General features: G+C 46.8%; 1 pseudogene; it reads left to right on the top strand.

Moving 5' to 3' along the window:
• LOC149299359 (neural-cadherin-like) overlaps nucleotides 1–8,907 on the top strand; it is a 30,711-nt pseudogene extending 21,804 nt beyond the window's left edge.
• The last annotated feature ends 13,421 nt before the right edge of the window (nucleotides 8,908–22,328 follow it).

The following is a 22,328-nucleotide window of genomic DNA, read 5'->3' as shown; positions in this document are numbered from 1 at the left end:
CGAGGAGACATCTCTGGTGTATGAGGGAGAGATAAGACATGTCTGGTGTATGAGGGAGCAAGAAGACATGTCTGGTGTATGAGGGTGAGAGAAGACGTGTCTTTTGTATGATGAAGAGAGAAGATGTGTCTGGTGTATGAGGGAACAAACAGACGTGTCTGGTGTATGAGGGAGAGAGACGACATGTCAGGTGTATGAGGGAGTGAGCAGACGTGTCTCTTGTATAAGAGAGGGAGAATACATGTCTGATATATGAGGGAGCAAGAAGACATGTCTGATATATGAGGGAGAGAGTTGTAGTGTCTGGTGTAGGAGGGAGAGAGAAGACGTGTCTGGTGTATGAGGGAGAGAGAATACATGTCTGATATATGAGGGAGAGAGCTGAAGTGTCTGGTGTATGCAGAGCCGGCCTTAAGTATTCTGGCGCCCTGTGCGGACTACTCTTCTGGCGCCACCCCCATCCCCTTCTCACTGCCCCTCCCCCTCCTCTGCCCCTTCTCCCTATCCTTACTTCCCTCGTTGCCGGAGTCCTGTGGTGGAAGCGGGAGGCGTCCGTCTTCCCGATCTGCCGCGGTGCGCCCTTCACAGCTGAGCCCTGGAATAATAAGAGTGAGGGGCGCCGAGCCCGGGACGTAAATTGCAACATCGTTTTTTTTCCATGTTAAATAAAGGTAAAAATACTTTATTTAACATGGAGGGTGTTAAATAAAGTAAAAAACAAAACAAAACAGTAAAACGATGCTTAAATTTAAGTCCCGGGCAGACTCCCCTGTTGCCATGGTGCCCTGTGCGGCCGCACAGGTCGCACACCCCTAAGGCCGGCCCTGGGTGTATGAGAGAGAGAGAGGACGTGTCTGGTGTATGAGGGAGAGAGACGAAGTGTCTGTTGTATGAGGGAGTAAGGAGACGTGTCTGGTGTATGAGGGAGAGAGAAGACGTGTCTGGTGTATGAGGGAGAGAGAAGACGTGTCTGATGTATGAGGGAGAGAGAAGACGTGTCTGGTGTATGAGGGAGAGAGAAGACGTGTCTGGTGTATGAGGGAGTGAGCAGACGTGTATGATGAAGCGAGATGATGTGTCTGGTGTGTGAAGGAGTGATGAGACGTGTCTCGGGTATGTGGAAGCTGGATGACTTGTCTGTTGTATAAGTTTACAAGGAGACATCTCTGGTGTATGAGAGAGCAAGAAGACATGTCTGGTGTATGAGGGAGAGAGAAGACGTGTCTGGCGTAGGAGGGAGCAGGATTACATGTCTGGTGTATGCGGGAGCGAGATGACGTGTCTTGTGGATGAGGGAGAAAGAAGACGTGTATGAGTGAGTGAGGAGACATGTCTGGTGTATGAGGGAGAGAGAAGACATGTCTGGTGTATGAGGGAGAGAGAAGACGTGTGTGGTGTATGAGGGAGAGAGAAGACGTGTGTGGTGTATGAGGGAGAGAGAAGACGTGTCTGGTGTATGAGGGAGAGAGAAGAAGTGTGTGGTGTATGAGGGAGAGAGAAGACGTGTCTGGTGTATGAGGAAGAGAGAAGACGTTTGTGGTGTATGAGAGAAGATGTGTCTGGTGTATGAGAGAAGATGTGTCTGGTGTATGAGAGAAGATGTGTCTGGTGTATTAAAGGATGGTGTGTCTGTTGTATTAAAGAGGAAGAAGACGTGTCTGGTGTATGAGGGGAGAGAGTTGAAGTGTCTGGTGTATGAGGGAGAAAGAAGACATGTTTGGTGTATGAGGGAGAGAGAAGATGTGTCTGGTGTATGAGGGAGAGAGAAGACGTGTCTGGTGTATGAGGGAGAGAAAAGATGTGTCTGGTGTATGTGGGAGTGAGAAGACGTGTCTGGTGTATGAGAGAAGACGTGTCTGGTGTATGAGGGAGAGAGAAGACGTGTCTGGTGTATGAGAGAAGACGTGTCTGGTGTATGAGGGAGAGAGAAGACGTGTCTGGTGTATGAGGGAGAGAGAAGACGTGTCTGGTGTATGTGGGAGAGAGAAGACGTGTCTGAGGAAGATAACATTGCCTTGACAGTTTGTTTTCTGTAGGTATTTTTGGTTGAACCAAAACAACGCGACAATCCTAATGACCGAGAGACCTCCGCAGGGAACGTACAACCTCAATATTACGGTTTCTGACGGTGTGTGGCCAGATACCTTCTCTACTATCAAAATGTATGTACAAGAGATTGGAAGTGACGCCTTCCACAGCTCGGTGTCTCTGAGACTCACAAGTAAGTAATAAGTTGTGCGGAGGGGTCTCAGGTAGATTCTTGTAGGACTCCGCTGGGACATTTGATGGGAAGACTGCCTGGTTTGACCATCATAGAGTTTGCCCTAGATAAAGAAGTGATGTGCTGGTCACCAGAGCTACATATATATGCAACCATTTCCCTGGACTCCTTTACATTGTACCATGAAGACATTAAAATGATGTGGTATCCCTGCATAGGGATAAAAGGAAATGGTGGCCCTTGGGACAGGAACGCTCTTGGCATTAAGTGACCCTTGTCCTACTCAGTGCGTAACCCCAATTCCCTTCCCCGCTCCTATCTGGGTAAATACGTTATCTCAACTTTTTAACCCGCATTTTAGGCATTACAGCAGAGGAATTCATAGAGAAGGATGAGTTTGGAGTCAGCAGACGTGACCAGCTCCAGGCCGTCCTGGCAGACATGGCAGCTGCCCATCCCAGCCATATCCACATCTTCAGTGTGGTGAACGCAGAGGATAACGCGACCGACGTGACATTTTCAGTATGCGGAGCCGCCTCCTGCCACAAACCCGAGATCTTACGGAGCTTATTGACAGCCCAGAGAGAGAAGGTATGGACAGAGTGTTTATGGCGTTATTACTGAGTAAGAATAACGCCGGCTGCCTCTTAAAATTAATGATATTACAAAACGCAGAATATTTATCAGTCTCATGATATCTAGATGTATCCTGTTTGTCTTTCAGAGTTTTGTGGAAATAATTCCCTTGATTTTGAATCTTTGAGGGTACAGCCGGGGGTTTATTACTTTACTTTAGTTATAAACATCTAAGAGCGATGCGTTTTAATCGTCTTTATCTGCGTTTGTTGTGGGAGGGAGCTGGTCCGGGGCCCCTAATGGCTACAGAACTGGGATGGTTTCTAGATATGTTTTTGGTGCCTTTTTAACTGAGGTTTTTTGTATTCTTCTCAGTGACAGATCCGATCAGTTCTGAAGGAGAGGAATTCCCAAGTATCCATTGATTTCTGTTCACAGGATGGCGGGTGCACAATCCATGGCGCAGTCAGCAGATCCCCGCCTCTCGCGGATGGAGGTAGCGCATCTTTAGTCTCAATTCCCCAAGTCGGAAACGTGTCCTGCAGATGTCCGGTACAGAAACAATTTTACCAGAACTGTTATTCTCTGCCCCAAAACCCTTGCCTGAATGGTGGGACTTGCACGTCGACTCTCACCGGTTACAGGTAGGCAGATTCTCTGGACTATGTTCCCGTGTGACTTATCCCTTACATCACCAACTTCAGACAGTCTACCTCTGAAACTAAAATATTTCCGTTTGTCTTTCTAGGTGCCGCTGTTTGACTTCATTCCTTGGGCCACGCTGCCAGCAGACTCAGAGAACATTTCACGGTATCGGCTACTGCTCGGACAGCCATCTATCGCTGGAGTGCGTAAGCGACAGCACAGACGGATTACTACACAGCGGAGCGTCAAGAGACAGTAAGAACTTCATTGCAGTGGGTGAGTATCAGGAAAGGACGTAGCGAGGAGGAGCAGCAGCAGCGTCCACTGGAGAGCAGAGGCAGAGTACCTTCTCTCCTTTATAGTGTATAGTTATTATATACCCCCCTGTTTCCTTTTGAGCTTCTGTAGGAGGAAGTTAATCTTGTATATTTCTTTCTATGCCTTAATAGATTCAAACTGAGAAGAAATAGAGAACTAAACTATTTTTATTGAATGTCTACACAGTACAATACAGAACGTCAAATCACAAGTACAATGCAAAGAGTAATAAATCACAAGTCAGTAACAAATCACAAGTAAATCACAATACAATGAGTTACAAATCACAAGGCAAAGAATCACAATTACAATGCAATGAGTTACAAATTACAAGGCATAGAGTAACAAATACAATGATGAAGTTATGAGTAACATGAAGTGAAAGTAATAGTAAGTCTACATTGGCAATAATCACAGTTTAATTACATTCTTAGTCTGCTCCGGGTCCAGCCGCACTGCTGTTAATGTGGTTTTGTTTCCATTCCCAAAGAGGTTACGAGCGGTCGGCTCCTTCTCATCTTCAGACAAGACCTGACCACGCTGAGACTTGGCTTTCCAGAGAAGGAGAACGTTACAGATGGAGAATGGCATCGGATAGACCTGCGCATAAAAGATAGTTAGTTAACTAACACATTGTAAGCCAGACATGTAATTAATGCAGCCACAGGAAAGCTTAAATATTCTCCTTTACTCACAGAAGTAGAATGAAGGCGAATCTTTAAGAGCAGACACAGAGCTGCATTATCCTCAACTAACTGACCCTCAGCTAACTCTACATGGAACATATAACCAAGACAAGTCACACCAAATACACAACGATTCGCGTCGCACGCAGTCACAATTATGTAAAGGAAAAGATGTCAACGTCGGGCAGTCAGGGAAGATGAATTACTGACTTCATTTACTTCGGTGCAGGGAGTCAGCCTGACTCTGGATCGCTGCCGCACGGCTTTGATAAATGAGACAGAGGGGATCGGAGGAAAGCTACTTACAGAGGATCGAACGAGTTGTGAAGTCCACGGAGTCATCATGCAGGACAGAAGGTATGAAGCACACGGACGGCTTGGGCTGGAGATCAGGGCTGACTTTACTGCAGTCACAGACGATAAACCGGGATTAATGCCTAGCGGCTGCTCCACTGGGTTTGCAATCTGCGTGGATGAAGAGAAAGGAAGTGTTGTAGAGTCATGACAATTTTTATGCATGTTTAATATTATCTGCAGTAGTAAAGCCCCACACCACGTGTTACTGTGACCCCGTGTCTGATATGCATGCCATTCTCTGCAGCTCGGAGGCGTTAAGCAGTCGTCTCCTCGTTCCCACAATCTCCTTCCGCACAAACCCTTTAAAGGCTGTCTCCGCAACGTCGTTCTTAACAAGCAGGTAATGACTTTCTATCACGCAGAGTATCGCTTACCTCTTACTGCAGACGGCCGCTCTGTAGTGGACGTGGGAGCTGCGGATGCATCTGGTAAACTGGATCAGCATCGGTACTTTGGGGGTCTCTGAGCAGAGGGACGCGGTATAACCAGGTGGGTTAGCAGGACAGTCCCGGCCGGTATCGCGTAGGACAGAGGTTGGTAATGATTCCTATAAGACACGAATAAATTAGAAAGTTCTTTGATTAGTAACGTGTATTACTACCAATATTCAGTAGCAGACGGGGGCTCCTTCTGGTGGAACACGGTAGAATTTGGCAACTTTAATTCAACGAACATCGACAAATGAGATGAAGAGCAATAAAATACAACTCGCAGATATGCAGCCAGACTGCACCAAGACCCAGCTCAATAGACATTCTAAGGGTAACTGAACCGTAAGAACGTAACCGGTAGCGGGGTTCGTATCCAAGCTTTCCACCGAGTTATCCAAACTGATCCTGCAGAATATCTAATCATTTTCTTTATGGGGTGTGTGTTTCCTTTAACACAGGTGTATGATCTAGCAGCCCCGCTGGAGGCCGTTAATAGCTCCCCAGGCTGTGCGAGGAAGGGTACAGCTCGCTCATCACCCGCACCCTGCGACTCTCCTTGCGTCAGTGACCCCCGGACCCCCAGCTGTGATTGCCCACCTGCTCACCAGGACTCCGGAAAAGGTACAGGCTTGGCTTTCACCGATGCACTCAGGGGTAATAACACAACAAGAACATTAAAAGGAGATCCAAACCTGAATTAATGGTTCCACCACCGCGCTGATATCACAACGTCTCCCAATATACAGATGGGTTTTATATTAAACATTCTCATGCCAATATTTGTTATATTAAAGAGACTCACCTGAACATCTTTGTGAATGCCCAGAGTATAGTGTAGATTATTGGAAAATGGGGAGTCGCGATCATCAAGGAATCCATTCGAGTTTTGGTGCCCAAAGCTCCGCCAGAAAGGACTCTTCATACATCACATCTGAACGCTCTGCCACCGCCTGTGCTCTGCTGGAAGATCATTTCTGTATCTTAGTGAATAGCGTAATCCGCATTCTATACTCATCCTGCGTTTGTCTTCTAAGGACCGGAGCGAATCCATCCACCTGCAGGTACCAAACACAGCATGAAGTCCATACCGTGACACGCGCCATGCTGCACGTTGGGTAGAGTCGCATCCACATCTGAAGCTCCCGATTCAGAGCAGCCGGTAGATGGGACAGCTTTAGGGTCATTGTATTTCAGCGTTCGCTGCGAGAGCCCAGAGCGCTCCACTGTTAGGTGGTCCGGGTCCGCAGCAATGGCGAGCAGCCTGTAGATCATAGCGGAGCTTCAGCACCCGATGGTTCAGCATGACCCGGGGATCTAACGGCACCGTTTGTTTTGTCGAGGTGAGGCATGGGCTTCTAACAGTCTCCTACAATCTCAGAGTGGAACAAAGCTGGCTTGGAAAGGATGCAGAACGAGTTCACGCTTCGCTTTAATGGAGGAGGGGAGCACAGAGACGACAGAAGCTCACGGGACCTACAAAGAAATTAAAGTCGTTCCGAGATGCGCGACTCTGGGAAGCATCAACCAATCGGGTTATCAAGGTAAAAAAACAATAGTTCAGATAGTAAGCGTTTACGCTTTCACAACAATGGGCTTCAATAAAACTGTAAAAGCATTTCTAGTGAATGTAAGATTAGAATCCGTCTGTAAATCCATGGGGTATAAAGCCTCTCCCTGCCCGTCATTCCCTGGAATACACCATACGATGCTGAATTCTCACTGTCCCATCATGCGCTGATCTCCAATTCCTTCGGTGTAATCAGGATGCATAAAGAACGCGAGACTGAACGGCTACCGCCTGCCCATGGAGAACACGACGGCCTCGCCGGTGTCAGTTATAAGCCGGGAAGGAGTGAGCGAAGGCTGCGTCTCAGACGTCTGTAGCAGCAGCCCCTGGAGCCGCGGCTTTGTCTGCGTTGATCTATGGATGAACCACGAATGCAGGTATCACCCAACGCGTGCTGGGGTCACAAGACTTCAGAAGACAGAAAGCACAAGGTAAGACCCCAAAGCTCTAAGTATTCCCAGTTAAGCTGCACTCCATACAACGCATTCACTCCACTAGATTGTTAAACCACCACTCCCATGTGTCGAGGGATAATGAGAATCGTTGTCCTGTATGAAAGAGGAAGAAATATTTTGAAACACTTTACATGATTTCGTTTTACTGGCTTAAAATGTATCTGATCTTCCGCTGTTATGGTAGATTTAACCCCTTCTCTCCCTGTAACTCCACAGGTGCCCCCCAGCATACCTGCTTACAGAGAACAGCACAGAAGCTCACTGTCTACACGGTATGTGCCAGCCACCCCTGCAAACACGCCACGTGCCACGCTCGCCAGCCGAATTCACCCACCTCTGCGCAGAGGGGTACATCGGGAGCGGATGTCACGTTTTCAGCCCCTGACTCTGGTTCCGCAATCCTTTATCATCTTGATTTGCCTCCTGACTGTCATAAGTAAACTTTTACACACCGTCTCCCTCATTACCTCCCATGTAAGCCGGGGTGGGGGGGTGTGGGGGGATTGGGCTCACCGGATCGGTCATTCATTAACCCAAGGGCGTTGGTTTACACAGCGCTGGAAGTCCTACCAAGGGTGGATCAGGGCGAGTTAAGATTGGTAGCAACCCTGTTATTCATGATGGATCAAGAAAAAGCATTAAAATATAAAAAATATTCAGTACCTTGCATGCTTCAAGAGGATAATTCTTGTGTCTCCACTCGCAGCGCTGATCGCCGGAATTCTGTTGTGGTCTCGCTGCAAGAGGAGGAAGACCATAAACCAAGGAGTTTATCACGGATCTGGGCATAGCCACGACCTTGGACACCAGAAAAAAACATCTTCCATTACAACGAAGACCACGTGAGTAAAGCGTTTGTGGGATACAATGTTACATTTTTTATATGTAGTTTGTAGCAAGTTTAAGACTTTGGTCCACTCACCAACTAATACCAACCATGGACAATTACAGGCCGATAACGGGTGGGAGCTGCTGCTGATCCTGGAATTCTGATACAATCCGTACTCCATACGCCTTAAGCCGCTTCATACACAGCTGAACAGTTAAAGGGATAATTGCCTTGTGTAACGAGATGGAATGTTTTAATTACCTAATCACACTCAAAATACATTTATGGGGGGGGGGTATAGTAGGCAAGCACAGATTTGGTGCAGGACGGGTTAAATTGGATGAATGCTCATTTGGCAACTTGCTGAGACGAACGAACCAATCAGTTTTAATTCGAGTGAATGTTCTCTGCAGGACGCATTCAATGCGACAGAGCTCCAGCTGTGTGATCGGAGCAGCGCCGCGCACGCTTTCTGCAGGAAACGGTCCCTTAAGCTGCGATTCCGAGACGTCTGTCAGCCTGAAGGAGCCGTCAAAGTTCCCCGCGTCGGAGCGGAGCTGTTCTTTTACCAGCGGAGATTTCGGCCGATACTTCTACGACGCGTTCCAAGAAGCTGCCTACATCCAGCAAGCGCTTTCATGCGACAGCTTAAAGGTCTATCACGTGGAAGGAGACGGCTCCCCGGCGGGCAGCCTCAGCACGCTGGCGTCGTCCGGAGCCGAGGGGGACGCGGAGTACGAGGAGGAGATGAGACGGTGGTGGCCAAAGTTTGCGACTCTCTCTAAACTCTACTCTTACACGGCCGCCGAGGATCTGCAGTGAAAGAGCGATGATCGGGAAAGACATCCTATGCTTTTGGCAGAGACTTGCGGTGATAACATTGAGGATTGCGCACCCAAAGCAACAATGGTTTGATCTGGAGAAGCTGCAGAAATAAAGGAGAGAAAGCAGACCAAAGAGCTTACAGTCTAACCAGTGGTATCCCCTCGCTCACCTTGGGACAGAGTCCGCCGAGTCTGAAGATGTCCAGAACAGCAGCAAACAGGTCTGCAAACCTAGAGCCGGGACAAGAAGCTTGCATTAGTTCTCTAGTTACCCTTTATACCCCCGCGTGACTCCAATTAACATCTGATCACCGCACCCCTATCAAAGCTTTAACGACTCCATTTAACGAGCTCCACCCGGGACTGGGATTCCATTTCCTTACGAGGGCCCAATAAGGATACAGGATTTATTTCGTTTTAACATTACGGGGCTCACTCAGCCCACCCACGTGACCCCCTGTTCATGCCTTACCGCCGGCATGCATTCACCTGTGCCAAAGCCCCAGCTCCCTCATCTGTTTTCACCCTTTAAAGATTGAAATAAACTCAGTAAAACGATTATTTGGCTCTTTGTCCTCAATTTGTAGTAAAACAGTGTCAGGGGCCGGCGATTAAAACAAACCATGGAGACAATTGGAGACCAGCCCAAAACTTCATGAGGCCATTTATGCTGCACGTGGTAAGTTCCAGCCCCAGTATTTGTTTTATATAGCGCCATCATATTTAGTAGCGCTGTACAATGGCTAGACAGGGTATAAGCAGTATGTAACATAATTTGACTTAAAACACAGGTGAGGAGGGCCCGCTTGTGTTAATAGGGGGCAAACCCTGCATTTTCAAAGTATATTTGACAAACATTATTTCAAATAAAAAATATATATAGAAAACCGCTTCTAACCGGATTATGGCCCCTGAGAGCTCCTGTATACTGCGAAAGAGCATCTAAAAGTATGAAGTTAACCATTTAAGTAACCAAACTACTGAAAAACTTACATAAAACAAAGAAATTACTTTCACAGCATTAGGTAACAAACAGGCAAATAAATTCCACAACAAACTATGCATACCCCGACCATGCGAGACACTCTGTGACTGAAAGAAACGATCTCTGCTTCTGGGGGGTAGATCTAGAGCGCTGCATTCATTTCAAAATCACAGAATTCACAAACCTTTGCCAGTCAATCTCCAAGCTCAAGACCAGAGCATCTGCTCCACAGGACCAACACAAAGTTCTGGCTGGAAGGCTGGAGAAACGCCCGGGTTAAATAGACTTTTGATTGAGGAAATGAGGTACAGGTGTGAGTCAGGAGCAGGCAGACATCTTATGTCCATGGAGAGGTAAATAGATCAAAATATATGTAGATATAGCTTGTTTCATGGCAAAACAGCAAAAAGTCTAGTTGTCTTGTGGTGTAATGGTGATTCTATTCCTGGTAAATATATATTATTATAGCGGTTGCGCGTATATCTAAGTCTTCAGAGTAGGTGAATTTGAGTTTATCTATTATGGACGAATGCACTTGGGATGTAGAAATAGCGAGGCAAACTATAGCATTGGGAATGCTGTTCTGCCAGTGACAGCAGACGAGAGGGATTTAGAGTAATAATGACTGATGACTTAAAGGTAAGCAGACAATGCCGTAAAGCGTTGGAAAAAGCAAGCAGGGTGCTGGGTTGTATAACAAGAGGCGTTGGTAGCAGGAAGAGTTTCTGCCTTGTATTGTAAATTATAAATCATCCAAAATGTTATACAAGGAAACATGCTTCTCTACGTATATATTTTGTGCTGTTCCAATAGCATGAGCATCCTGCCATCGTGTACTATTCACCATACATCAACGGGCCCATCAGGAAATACTACTTTACAGAAAGGGTAGTGGATGCATGCAATCACCATACAGCAGAAGTGGTAGATGTTAATACAGTGAAGACATTTAAGCAAGCATGGGATAGGCATAGGGCTAAGCTAGATATAGGATGAGGCCAGATACTAAGGAAAGGATTCAGAGGTTGGGCAGACTGGATGGCCGAATGCTTCTTATCTGCCGTCACTTTCTATGTTAAACACAGGCAGCCAGAAGGGACCCTTGCGCCCATCCTGACTGTAAGCAACGTCCACCATCCATTATATTTCCAGAATATGAACTTCACTTCCTAATCACAAATTCACCCGGCTTTTTGCAATCCATTTATTAAATGCAAGTTTTTTTTGGAATATAAATTAAAAAAGGACGTATTTCTTACTAATAAAGCTTTTCGACGCGCTGGGATTAGAACCAGCAAGCCTTTGGATGGAAGGCTAATTGCTCCCCATTACGCCACGCGGCAGTCACACAAGCGATTCTGTTTCACATTTATATACCGGCTCCGTGATCCAGACACAGGCAGGCATTATATATCCACGGGGAGGGTGATTCTCTGTAAGTACCTTGTGGCGTGATGGTTAAGTGGGCTGCCTTTGATGCTCAAGGTTGTTGGTTTGATTCCTCCTGGTTGTGTTTGAAAAAAAAAAAAAAAAAGCTGCTGTGTAAATATATAATTAGCTGCACGCACCAATTATTTTTTTTTTCAGCACAAAATATCTTTAGATAACGGCATAAAAACAGGTGCCTTATCTCGTGATTCAATTCCCATGAGTCCTGACTTACACAAACACGCCGTCACACACAAACATACTCATACACAACCACACCAACTCATGCGCTCAACCTAAGGCCGACCCCCCCACCACGGACACCGCTACTGTTAGGGCTCATGGGAATTGAACCAGCAACCTTTTGTATGGTGCATAAGACACCTGACCATTGTGCCACCCACGTGGCCGAGAATTTTAGCTTTCCGTAGTCCTCTTATACTCACATGCACTCGTTCTAAAACTTATATATATTTACATAAGTCAAGCTGGGGGAACGAACCAGTAACCTTCTGTATCGGAGGATATACACCTAACCTTTGCACCACCAGGTAGTTGGAAGCTTCTACACCCCACAGATATATTACACTCGCCTGCGGCCCCTACGCACATCTCCTCAGGAACAGGAAGGCTTTATACGCCAAATGGGGAGACAAAGCACATAACAGCGTTGTGGCGTAGTGGTTAGGTGGGACGCCTACAAAGGACGAGGTTTCTGGCTCCACACCTAAGGGTTCTTGTACCGTGTGGTTGTGTAAATACGAACACAGCCACTCTAACTTATACACAGCTCACAAAAGTATTTTGTCTTATATTTTTAGAGCAAATATTTTTACATAGGGGCATAAAAGTCAGGCGTCATATCGACTGTTTTATACTTTCCATGATTCCTGACTTACACAGCCACTCAAACACATACACACACACCAACACCGCAATGTTTATTTGAGCTATCCCTGTACTGTAAGGAGGGAGGAAAAAGGAGAGAGGTGCAGCTTAGTGAATGAGGAGACAAAGGGACTCTGGGGATGATTATGGGGACCTCCCAAGGTTACAGTATGGTCAGAACGATGGAAGACGGCATTAACTCTCACAGTCTTCACTCAGCCAGTGTGGCAAATATTTTATTTTGAGTTGTGGGAGCAGAGGGAGTGATTGCATGCTAGGGGGTGTGGAAGGCCCAAGTTTTGTTACAAACATTGCTCTGTTACCGGCGTTTAATATATTACTGTATTTGTTTGCGCTTGCACATAAACAGTCTCTAATTACACTATCGGTAGTTGTTTGTTACAAGATGTTTTCCTTACGCTTGTGTGGGGCGGCAGAGCCAGAGTAATCGTCTGCACGGCGAGCCTGAACATTCTAAGCTTAACCTTCAAACAGGGGGCGGAACCCAACTTTGATTGGGGTCAGCTGTCATTCAATTCGTTAAATGGAGTCGTTAAAGCTTTGATAGGGGTGCGGTGATTAGACGTTAATTGGAGTCACGCGGGGGTATAAAGGGTAACTAGAGAACTAATGCAAGCTTCTTATTTAGACGTAATACATCTTTAACCAAAACAGTGCACTGCTAATAATCTTAAACATAACCGTACATTAACCCTAAGCTATTTTTTAGTTCTTGTCCCACATTTTTCCATTCGCATACCTGCCAACACACCCAACATTTTTGTGGACAGTCCTGCTTTTTTCCAGTTCTGTCCCATCAAATTTAGCTAAACTAGGTATACTAGTGCACGTAGGTAGGTATAGCTGGGTAGGGTAGCACTACAACGTTAAATAAATATAATAAAGTAAACAATAAATATAACTTTAAAATAAAATTAAATAATTCATTTGTTGATGCCAGACCAGCCCCCTTCCGGCGACCAATAGAGTCGCACACACGTACCTTCACGGCGCAAACGCATCTGCTGCTGCGGCTCCGATGTGTTCTTAACCCCGTATTAACCCCTGCTACGCAGCCGGGAGAAAACGAAGATGAAACGAGCACGAAGAATGTCCGCGAATATTCGCCCGTTCCTGTCTTCTTTTCGGGCGAATATTCGTGGACATTCTTCGTGCTCGTTTCATCTTTGTTTTCTCCCGGCTGCGTAGCAGGGGTTAGGCTAGGTTTCCACTTGTTTTTTTTTCTCTAAAAACGCCCATAAAAACGCCAATAGCGCCACCTGGCGTTTTTTTAGTGAAAAAACGCTGCAGCCAGATGTTAGGCTGTTCTTCAATAGGAAATCGCAAAATGCCATTTCCACTTGGCGTTTTTCTGTCTGGAGTTTTTTCAGTCCTCTTTGGCGTTTTTCTGCTTTTTTGGGCTCTGTGGCAGTTTTTCAAAATCGCAGCATGTTCACACTCTGGCGTTTTTTCAAGGAAATCTTGGCGTTTTTCTCCAATAGAAGTCTATGGGAGAGAAAAAACGCCATGAAAAAGCCATGTGGGTTTATTGCCTTGGCGTTTTTTATGGCGTTTTTTCCACAGTTACAATGCAGAGGATGGACCCAGTATCTGTGTGTCCTACGAGAAATAGGCTGAAAACAAACAGTTTCACACAAAACAAAGTCCTGGACTGGTTCATATTGAATTTTACACCATTTGGAACAAACATGCCATTACAAACAAACATACGCGACGCATCAACTGGATCCTGCGTGCCAAAAGCAACAGCAAACAATTTGCACCATCATTTGGGGCCAATCTTCCCAGAGGAGCAGACATTCGGAATAAAGCATGCCTTACAAACCACAGAAAAGAGACAAAAGGGTCTACCAAGTAAATGACATCAGGAGAGGGCAGATACTTGCCATTTATCCTAATCCCTTTTAGCTGGGTGAAACTTCTAACTTGTAAAGGCTGGAAAAACTGCCTAAGGTCAAAAAAAGCAATTTCCACAGAAAGGCTAAAACGCCAGAAAAAACTCCAGAAAAAACGCCAAAACGCAGGTAAATGCAGTGGCAGTTTTCTTGGCGTTTTTCCTGGCGTTTTTCATCAAGAAAAAACCGCAGGACAAAAACCCAAGTGGAAACCTAGCCTTACGAAGATTTTTTCCCCCCTGAAGACGAACACGAAGGGCTCCCTGGTGCCCAAGTCTAATCGTTATAGTGGATCTGTGTATTTGTATCATTTTATACTTAGTGCATATGATTATATGTGGAGCAGGCAGACATCGTATGCATTGCTAACCATATAAAAGTATTTTGGTTCTAAACTCCATGAAAGCTGGATCTACGTGTGTAGCGCGTCTGCATGTTCTTCTTATGTTTTTAGAGGGGGTCCGTATGAGTAAATGTAGAGCAGGTGGCCGGGCAACGCCATGTTGTGGTGTGGCGTAACGGTTAGGTGTATCGCCTAAACTGTGACTGGTTTCTGGTTCAAACCCGCTTTGCTCCCATAGGTAACTGTATAGTGCTTCTAACCCCCTTCGCTTCATGGATAATTTATTTCTAATGTTTTTAGAGTCGGGAGATATTAGTATATGTGGAGCCGGCGGGCGCCCATCTCCTGTAATGGAATGGCATGATAGTTAAGTGAATTGTGTAACGTGTGGCTGGCTGCTGGTTCTCACCCGTCGGTCTGCTGTATGAGCTGATTTCTAATCTTTTAGAGCGGGTACATCAGAGTATTGTGCTGTGGAAACAGCAGCCAGCAAAGATCGATTTGCGCCGGTGGTGTAGATGTTAGGTGCGTTACCCACCACCCAAAACGCTACTGGTTCTAGTCTCCGTGAAACCCGTGTTGATGTGTGCAACATGTCCGTGTGTTTTCTTTTAATGTGTTTAGAGGGGTATATATGAGTATATGTGGGGCAGGGGAAGATCAGGAGCCATGCTGCAGCGTGGTGTAACGGTTAGGTGCGTCACCTACTGTTTCCTTTGTTGTTGGTTCTAACCCCCTTAACTCCTGTCAGTAACTTGATGTTGGCTTGAATGTTTTTTTTCTTAAGTGTTTAGAGCAGGGTACATAAGAGTATTTGGGGGACAATCAGTCAAGTCATAACCAGCCGCAGTGGTAGGTTAGGTGTTTGGTGCATTATCTACCATGCAGCGCTTTGTTGGTTCCAACCCCGTGATCTCAGTAAAGAAACGTCTGGTGAATGTGTTTTTTTTAAAATGTTTTTAGAGCGTGTGAATCTAAGTATATGTTTATCATGCCATGGTGTGGTGTGGTGTAGTGGCTGCGTGTATTACCTGTAATACAACAGGTGAACTCGCTGTGTATAGTGTGGCTGTGTTATAGTGAGTGTTATAGTGCGTGCGTGTGTGACTTATTTTATATTTGGTGCATGTATGTGTATCAGGCAGCCGGCGAGCTCCCGTTCATGCGGTGGCGTAAAGGTTGGGTGCGTTATTCATGTTGTGAATGATAATTTTAGTCCCTGTGAATGTGTGGTGCGGTTGTGTTGATTGTTATAGTGGATCTGTGTATTTGTATCATTTTATACTTGGTGCATATGATTATATGTGGAGCAGGCAGACATCGTATGCATTACTAACAATATAAAAGTATTTTGGTTCTAATCTCCATGAAAGCTGGATCTACGTGTGTAGCGCGTCTGCATGTTCTTCTTATGTTTTTAGAGGGGGTCCGTATGAGTAAATGTAGAGCAGGTGGGCGGCCGACGCCATGTCGTGGTGTGGCGTAACGGTTAGGTGTATCGCCTAAACTGCGACTGGTTTATGGTTCAAACCCGCTTCGCTCCCGTAGGTAACTATATAGTGCTTCTATCCCACTTTGCTTCATGGCCGATTTATTTCTAATGTTTTTAGAGTCGGGAGATATTATTATATGTGGAGCCGGTGGGCCCCTATCTCGTGTGGTGGAATGGCGTGATGGTTAAGTGCATTGCCTAACGTGTGGTTGGCTGCTGGTTCTCACCCGCCGGTCTACTGTATGATCTTATTCTTAATCTTTTAGAGCGGGTACATCAGAGTATTTGTGGAACTGGCAAACCTCCTGACCCAGTTGAGATGGTGGTCTAGGTGTTTGGTGCGTTACCCCCCCCCCCCCCATCCCTACAATTGGATGCAGGTTCTATTCTCCATGTATCCTGTATATAAACTAATGTTATGTTTTCAGAGTCGGTGAATCTGAGTATTTGTATAACAGACAAGGCACTTTTGCACCATGGTACTGGTGGCGCATGTCTTAGCTGTGTTCATCACCGTGCTCCTGGCCCCTGGTTCTAATCTCTGTGATTCCTGTATAACGTATGATTTTATGTTTTTTGGAGTAGGTAAATTTGAGTATATGTGGATGGGACGAGGGCAGCCATCCAGCCGTGTGTGTGGCACGTGTGTTAGGTGTATCGCTCACCATGCGTGAGGCTCCTGGTTCTAATCCCTGTGCGGCCTGCGTGTTAGGGTGGATATTTGTAACATTATGTTTTTCCAGTGGGTGAATTTGTGTATTTGTATTAGGGATGAGCAGCTCTTTTCCATCTCAAAGGTGGCGCGTGTGATGCGTGTATCGCACACTGTGCCGTGAGTTCCGGGTTCGAGTCCCATTAAGTCCTGCGACTAGAAACATTAAGTTATGTTTTTAGACTCTGTGAATTTGAGTATAAGTATTACGGACGAGCAAATTCGGTCTGCCACAAGGGTGGCGCAGGTGTCAAGTGTACTTACTTACCAAGCGGTTTGGTTTCTGGTTCTAATCCCCGTGAGGCCTGGCGAGTGGTTGCGGTGCGGTATGGTCGGTGCGGTGTGTAAGGCGTATGGGTATGTTCGGTGCGGTGTGTAAGGCGTATGAGTATGTTCGGTGGTGTGTGAAAGTGCGTATGTGCGGGTCAGGATGATTGGGGGTAAGAGCCAGTCGGTAGTACGCAACACCTTTTATGCTTTTTTTCTATAAATGCTAAAAAAAATAATAATAATACAGCAGCGCACGTTTTTTTTTCAGGGTAAGACCGCCGTACACACAGAGACATTGTCAGTAGCTGTACCGAGCCACACGGAAGCGAGCTATCAGCGCATCATCTCGTAGGCAACACACCGAACCTTCAAGCGAAACCAGACTGGGACCGCAGCATCGAGTACACAACACACCGAACCTTCAAACCACCGCATAGCTGGATGCTCCCCACGGAGCTACAGGGAATCGAACCGGGACCGCAACATATGGCAGGCAGCGCACCTAACCATTACACCATCGGATGATTGAAGGCTCTTCGTCGCCATGAACATATGACGCCTGCGTGTGATGCACAACTACACATAACATCTAACATAATGCACACAATCTAAAAGGTGCACTGCCTATTGCTTAGTGTGTCTAACTGCTTAGTGTGTAGAATTATGGTTTCGGGGGGGGGGGGGGCATTTGAGTATTTGTATTACGGGTGAGCACCTTTGTCTGTTGCAGGGGTGGCGCAGCGGCAGTGTTTGTTACATCCCATGCAGGTTGGTTCTGGTTCTAATCCCGTTGAGTCCTGTACGTAAAATTATGTTTTCAGATTGGGCGAATTTGAGTATTTGTATTACGGACGAGCAGATCCATTCATTGGAAGTGTAGCGCGCAGGTAAGTTGTGTTACTCGCCGTGCGGAAAGTTACAGGTTCTAATCTCATTCGAGCATCTGTCTCGGTGTATGTTATGTTTTGTGAGTTTGAGTATAAGTATTTTTTAGGGACGAGCTCATTCGGGTTATAACACATACATGCTGCAGCCACGGGGTTACACTCAGCAAGCCCTTATAACACATACATGCTGCAGCCACGGGGTTACATGCACCAGGCCAGGACTGCAAACACTTTACTTATTAAACCCAACCCGCTGCACCCTCAGCGGCTCAGCATGATGGGAATTGCTGCACCAACAGCAGCTGCTGGCCTGAAACGCAGATAAATTAGTAGATCAGCCCCATTCGGCCCCCGTCCAGTCTCGTCTTAGATTCAGGAGCCGTATGTCTATCCCACACGTTTACGATCCCTTCACTGTATTAGCCTCTACCACTTCTGCTGGGGGGCTGTTTCACTTATCTTCCACCTCCTCTGTGTCAGGGGATTTACCCCCCCATCTTAGCTGAAGCCCCCTATATAGTGATGGGGTGGTTTTACACTGTTCAGCTGCACTGTATATACCTCCCTGCCCCAATAATAACCACCAGTGCAGATAAGTGCAGAAAAAATGGCCTCATGAAGTTTTGGGCTGGTCTCCAATTGTCTCCATATTTTGTTTTAATCGCCGGCCCCTGACACTGTTTTACTACAAACTGAGCACAAAGAGCCGAATAATCGTTTTACTGAGTTTATTTCAAACATTAAAGGGTGAAAACAGAAGAGGGAGCTGGGGCTTTGGCACAGGTGAATGCATGCCGGCGGTAAGGCATGAACAGGGGGGGGGTCACGTGGGTGGGCCGAGTGAGCCCCGTAATGTTAAAATGAAATAAATCCTGTATCCTTATTGGGCCCTCGCACGGAAATGGAATCCCAGTCCCGGGTGGAGCTCGTTAAAGCTTTGATAGGGGTGCGGTGATCAGACGTTAATTGGAGTCACGCGGGGGTATAAAGGGTAACTAGAGAACTAATGCAAGCTTCTTGTCCTGGCTCTAGGTTTGCAGACCTGTTTGCTGCTGTTCTGGACATCTTCAGACTTGGCGGACTCCGTCCCAAGGTGAGCGAGGGGATACCACTGGTTAGACTGTAAGCTCTTTGGTCTGCTTTCTCTCCTTTATTTCTGCAGCTTCTCCAGATCAAACCATTGTTGCTTTGGGTGCACAATCCTCAATGTTATCACCGCAAGTCTCTGCCAAAAGCATAGGATGTCTTTCCCGATCATCGCTCTTTCACTGCAGATCCTCGGCGGCCGTGTAAGAGTAGAGTTTAGAGAGAGTCACAAACTTTGGCCCCCACCGTCTCATCTCCTCCTCGTACTCCACGTCCCCCTCGGCTCCGGACGACGCCAGCGTGCTGAGGCTGCCCGCCGGGGAGCCGTCTCCTTCCACGTGATAGACCTTTAAGCTGTCGCATGAAAGCGCTTGCTGGATGTAGGCAGCTTCTTGGAACGCGTCGTAGAAGTATCGGCCGAAATCTCCGCTGGTAAAAGAACCGCTCCGCTCCGACGCGGGGAACTTTGACGGCTCCTTCAGGCTGACAGACGTCTCGGAATCGCAGCTTAAGGGACCGTTTCCTGCAGAAAGCGTGCGCGGCGCTGCTCCGATCACACAGCTGGAGCTCTGTCACGTCGAATGCGTCCTGCAGAGAACATTCACTCGAATTAAAACTGATTGGTTCGTTCGTCTGTCTCAGCAAGTTGCCAAACGAGTAGTCATCCAATTTAACCCGTCCTGCCCCAAATCTGTGCTTCCCTACTCTGTCCGGAGTCAGAGCTACTACTGCAGAAAATGGAAATTTTGTAAATGTATTTTGAGTGTGATTAGGTAATTAAAACATTCCATCTCGTTACACAAGGCCTTTATCCCTTTAACTTTTCAGCTGTGTATGAAGCGGCTTAAGGCGTATGGAGTACGGATTGTATCAGAATTCCAGGATCAGCAGCAGCTGGTGAGTGGACCAAAGTCTTAAACTTGCTACAAACTACATATATAAAATGTAACATTGTATCCCACAAACGCTTTACTCACGTGGTCTTCGTTGTAATGGAAGATGTTTTTTCTGGTGTCCAAGGTCGTGGCTATGCCCGGATCCGTGATAAACTCCTTGGTTTATGGTCTTCCTCCTCTTGCAGCGAGACCACAACAGAATTCCGGCGATCAGCGCTGAGAATGGAGACACAAGAATTATCCTCTTGAAGCATGCAAGGTACTGAATATTTTTTATATTTTAATGCTTTTTCTTGATCCATCATGAATAACAGGGTTGCTACCAATCTTAACTCGCCCTGATCCACCCTTGGTAGGACTTCCAGCGCTGTATAAACCAACGCCCTTGGGTTAATGAATGACCGATCCCCTTAAAGGTGGTGCTGAGCCCCCCTCCCGGGTTACATGGGAGGTAATGAGGGAGACGGTGCGTTAAATTTACCTATGATCGTCAGGAGGCAAATCAAGATGCTATAAAGAGTGCTGATCCAGAGTCCGGGGCTGAAGACGTGACATCCGCTCCCGATGTACCCCTCTGCGCAGAGGCAGGTGGATTGGGCTGGCGAGCGTGGCACGTGCCGTGTTTGCAGGGGTGGCTGGCACATACCGTGTAGACGCAGTGAGCTTCTGTGCTGTTCTCTGTAAGCAGGTATCCTGGGGGGCACCTGTGGAGTTACAGGGAGAGAAGGGGTTAAATCTACCATAACAGCGGAAGATCAGATACATTTTAAGCCAGTAAAACGAAATCATGTAAAGTGTTTCAAAATGTTTCTTCCTCTTTCATACAGGACAACGATTCTCATTATCCCTCGACACATGGGAGTGGTGGTTTAACAATCGAGTGGAGTGAATGCGGTGTATGGAGTGCAGCTTAACTGGGAATGCTTAGAAAGCACAAGGTAAGACCCCAAAGCTCTAATCTCTTCTGAAGTCTTGTGACCCCAGCACGCGTTGGGTGATACCTGCATTCGTGGTTTATCCATAGATCAACGCAGACAAAGCCGCGGCTGCAGGGGCTGCTGCTACAGACGTCTGAGACGCAGCCTTCGGTCACTCCTTCCCGGCTTATAACGGACACCGGCGAGGCCGTCGTGTTCTCCATGGGCAGGCGGCAGCCGTTCAGTCTCGCGTTCTTTATGCATCCTGATTACACCGAAGGAATTGGAGATCAGCGCATGATGGGACAGTGAGAATTCAGCATCGTATGGCGTATTCCAGGTAATGACGGGCAGGGAGAGGCTTTATACCCCATGGATTTACAGACGGATTCTAATCTTACATTCACTAGAAATGCTTTTACAGTTTTATTGAAGCCCATTTTTGCGAAAGCGTAAACGCTTACTATCTGTAACTATTGTTATTTTACCTTGATAACCCGATTGGTTGATGCTTCCCAGAGTCGCGCATCTCGGAACGACTTTAATTTCTTTGTAGGTCCCGTGAGCTGCTGTCGTCTCTGTGCTCCCCTCCTCCATTAAAGCGAAGCGTGAACTCGTTCTGCATCCTTTCCAAGCCAGCTTTGTTCCACTCTCCGAGATTGTAGGAGACTGTTAGAAGCCCATGCCTCACCTCGACAAAACAAACGGTGCCGTTAGATCCCCGGGTCATGCTGAACCATCGGGTGCTGAAGCTCCGCTATGATCTACAGGCTGCTCGCCATTGCTGCGGACCCAGACCACCTAACAGTGGAGCGCTCTGGGCTCTCGCAGCAAACGCTGAAATACAACGACCCTAAAGCTGTCCCATCTACCGGCTGCTCTGAATCAGGAGCTTCAGATGTGGACGCGACTCTACCCAACGTGCAGCATGGCGCGTGTCACGGTATGGACTTCATGCTGTGTTTGGTACCTGCAGGTGGATTTATTCGCTGCGGTCCTTAGAAGACAAACGCAGGATGATGCTGTCGGCGTTGCGTGTTCTTAACGTTGCCTGAAAATGTGTCCGCTGCGGATGGAGAGCATGAGGGAGCAGGTACCGGATGTGGCCTCCAGGATGGAAGAAGTGTTCGTGGACATCTGCAAAAGGATGAGTATATAATGCGGATTACGCTATTCACTATGATACAGAAATTATCGCCCAGCAGAGCACCAGGCGGTGGCAGAGCGTTCAGATGTGATGTATGAAGAGTCCTTTCTGGCGGAGCTTTGGCCCCAAACATTCGAATGGATTCCTTGATGCTCGCACCGCGACTCCCCATTTTCCAATAATCTACACTATACTCTGGGCATTCACAAAGATGTCCCGGTTCAGGTGAGTCTCTTTAATATAACAAATATTGGCATGAAAAATAGCACTTCTTCTAAATGGCTTAATATAAAACACATTGTATATTGGGAGACGTTGTGATATCAGCGAGGTGGTGGAACCATTAATTCAGGTTTGTCTCTCCTTTTAATGTTGTTGTAGCGTTATTAACCGTGAGCACATCGGTGAAAGCCAAGCCTGTACCTTTTCCGCAGTCCTGGTGAGCGGGTGGG

Source organism: Sceloporus occidentalis, unplaced genomic scaffold (assembly GCF_023333645.1).
Source record: "Sceloporus occidentalis isolate IW3139 unplaced genomic scaffold, rSceOcc1.0.p SCAF_29, whole genome shotgun sequence".
NCBI lineage: Eukaryota > Metazoa > Chordata > Lepidosauria > Squamata > Phrynosomatidae > Sceloporus > Sceloporus occidentalis.
This window is presented reverse-complemented; position numbering and strand designations above follow the sequence as displayed.